We start from the raw sequence: 3764 nt of genomic DNA on the forward strand, positions 1-3764 counted from the left end.
TGGTCAATACACGACCTGATATATGCTATGCAGTTAACCAGCTTTCACAAGCTATGGTTAAGCCTACCAAGCTCTTCTGGAAGGCGGGCAAGCATGTATTGAGCCACTTGAGAGGCACATCGGGATATGGATCTTGGTACAGGCAGGAGGATGCAGAGTGGGTAGGGAGCCCAACGGACAGAAAGAGCACATCAGGAGGGGTCTTCAGTATCGGATCGACAGTAGTTTCTTGGTACAACAGGAAGCAGAGATCTGTGTGGATGAGGATGATCTTGGTCGGGTTTTTCGGGTCCAAGCACATCAGGTACCATCATGTCAGAGATTGTGTGCAGCGGAGGATCATGTTACTTTCGTACATTCCAACGGAGGATCAGGATGCTGATATTCTGACGAAGGCTCTCAATAGGAGCAAATTCGAGTACCACCGAGGCAGGATAGGGGTTGTTGATAATCCATATCTTGTCGAGAGGGAGTGTTGAGATTGCAACAAGATGATGGAGCTTAGTGAAAAGAGTCGCCTTCACTAAGTGGGCCCGCAGGCTATTTTTGGCGCAAGTCTATTTTTAGACTATGTCTATTTTTAGACATATGGATCATGTCTATGTTTATGGATGATTGATCAAGTTGGGAAAAATAGATGGACTTCTATTTTTGATGAAAGTGTGAGTGATCACAGTGTGAGTGATCAAAGTCTATTTTTAGACTGGCTGTCAAAAATAGAAAAGTCAAATATTATTATCTCACAATAATATTTGGACTATAAACTTAATCTTATTCTCTTGGAGCACTTCAGTTTGAGCTACAGAAGTGGCACATGCAGATGTCAGAAGGAAATACGCTTTTCTTATGAGTCAGTTGAGTTGTTGCATGCATGACTTCAGTTAGAACTCAATCAGTTGAGTTTGGTGGAGTTGATTGTGGAGTTGATGGAGTTGTGTTCAGTTTAGCTTTGTTAAACTGGTTGTATTTAGTCTAACTGGCAAATAGACTAGAGATGAGTTGAGTGAATTAGTTATTAATTAATTCACAAGTTATTAACTCATAATACAACTAATGAATACATCAGTTAACTCGGTTGCATGTCAGTGCATGTTCAGTTCAACAGGGACAAGTGGTAGAGAATCAGATTGCTATCAGTTGTGACTATAGTTGTGCACCACATCTTGCACAATCAAGGGATTGAGTATGCCAATGAGTTTTCTCATGTATTTGGCCCACATTTTAGCCTTTGCTCACGTCCAAAAAGAGTAAGTGACTATTTTGCAGGTGAAAAACGAGTTTGGGAAGCCATTCTCATCAGTTCTTGAGCAGGTATTGAGCAGTGGAGGCAGGCAAGCAGTGGAAGAGATATGGAGATCAGATCTGAGCTGTATTGTGTGTAACAGAGGTGGAGATACTTGTGAGAAGTATTATGCTATGTAATGTTACATGACTCAATCATTAATATACAGATAGTTGGGGTTTTTAGCGCGATGCTTTCCTCGGGATACATACTGTGTTAATGTGTGAATGCTCTTGATGTTTTATTGTTATTTATGCTGCTATTGATGATCAACGTAGAGGAGCTTATGTATTGTGTATGTTTTCCGCAATAGTACATGATCAGGATAATGTCCATTGAATGTGTTAAATTATTCAAAATTTCTACACATAAAGGATGAGATTGAACACTTAACCTTTGTCTTCAAAAACATTGGATACAAGGAATGGAGTATCAAAAGAGCTATAAGAAGGGCTCAGGATAGGGCCCTCTCTGAGCGTCCCCCTAGAGACAAGCAAGAAAATCAAGGGAAATTTTACCTGCCATTCATCCATGGGATTACAGATAAGATTGCAAAAATTTTAAAGAAGAATAACATAGACACTCAATTTACAACATGTGGAACGATAAGGCAAATGATGAGGTCGGTTAAGGATAACATTGATCGACAGCAACTCAAGGGAGTGTACAAGATCGATTGCTCATGTGGCAAGAGTTATATTGGGGAAACAGGTCGGTCTCTGAAAATAAGACTTAAAGAGCATGTCGCTAACATAAAGAATGGAATATCCCGTACATCAGCCCTTGCGGAGCACTCGTCCAAGACCAAACATCATATGTGTTTGGAAGACGCCAAGGTAATTGCAAGAGAAGACAACTATCATAAAAGAAAAATCAGAGAGGCCATTGAAATTATGAAATTTCCTCATAACCTCAACAGGGACAATGGGAGTGAAATCAGTGGAAATTGGCTTCCTCTGATCAAACAAATAAACCCCTCCGGACCCTTGGAAGCATAGGATCAGAAGATAATAGGGGGTCTTGCATTTCGAGAATTTAATTAAGTTAATTTAATTAATTCTAAAATAAAATATGAAATTAAATATATCTTCTTAAATGATTAATAATAACCAAAAATAACTTTGATTATGATAGTAAAATTAAGAATTAGATCTAATTACTCTCTAATAAAATATTAATCAAAAATAAAATTTTAAAATTTTATGAAATTAATGTAATATGAATTAATTGATTTTAATTAAATTCAATGAGGTTATTTAATCAAAATTAATTAATTAGAATAAATTAATTTAATTTAATCATCTAATTATAGAAAAAGAAATTATAAAAAATTTTAATAAAATAAAAATTAGAGCTTTAGAATTATAAATTATTTTCTTTATCAATTTTAATGGTTTTTAATTAAATTCAATAAGGACTCATTAATTAATTAAAAATTAAAAATTAAAAATGAAAATTAAAAATAAAAATAAAAATTTGTATTATATTAACTAGTCAATTTATTAATCAAAGTAAATTAAATTAACATTTAATTTATAAATAATTAGAAATTAATAAATCAATTAATTAGATTAATTAGATAAACTAATTAATTAATTAATTAATTGGTTATTGATTAATTAAAGGAGTGCGAAAATAATTTATAAATTAATTTAAATTAGGTAATTAATTAAATAAAAATAAAAAGAATTAATTAGTTAATAAATAAAGTACAAAATTAATAAATTAAAATAAATTAATCTTTGTTGTTCATGATTAAAATAATTAACCTAAACTACTAATAATGAATAATGATTAATTAAAGTTTTTATAAAACTTTTATAAATAAAATTACTATAAAAAGAAAATAATAAATAAAAATAAAAATAAAATAATAATTAAAAAATAAAGAATCATGTGTCGGCCTTTATATATAAAATTAGGGTTCTTGTTTATTTATATCCTGGTCGCAGGTTCTCTTCTCTCAATAATCTTTCACTCATATTCTATCTGTTTTGTCCTGATGATGGACCCCCTTTGGGGTTTGAAACATTGGCAGAATGAACTAGAAACTATGGATAATCCGGATCTTGACACTACAAAGTTAACTATTTTTTATGAACTAACTAGATAATAATAATAATAATTAATATATGCATACTGATTATTCTAAATAAAATTAACTAATCTTTATGAACTAAATCCAGAATAAAAATATATACAAATATAACATCAAAGACATTATGTCATATTTAAATATACAATTTATTAAAAAAATTATATGTATATTGATTATTCTAGATAAAATTAACTAATTTTTATAAACTAAATCCACAATAAAAATATATACAAATACCATATTTAAAATATACAATTTATAAAAAAAAACAAATATATCATATTTAAAATATACAATTTAAATGGTGGGTCCCTTGTCCTACCCAAGATAAAGTTAACTATTTTTTATGAACTAACTAGATAATAATAATAATTAATATATGCA

This window comes from Pinus tabuliformis, chromosome 3_2 (assembly GCF_031772625.1).
Source record: "Pinus tabuliformis cultivar Carrire ecotype Pingquan chromosome 3_2, CPIR1, whole genome shotgun sequence".
Lineage (NCBI taxonomy): Eukaryota > Viridiplantae > Streptophyta > Pinopsida > Pinales > Pinaceae > Pinus > Pinus tabuliformis.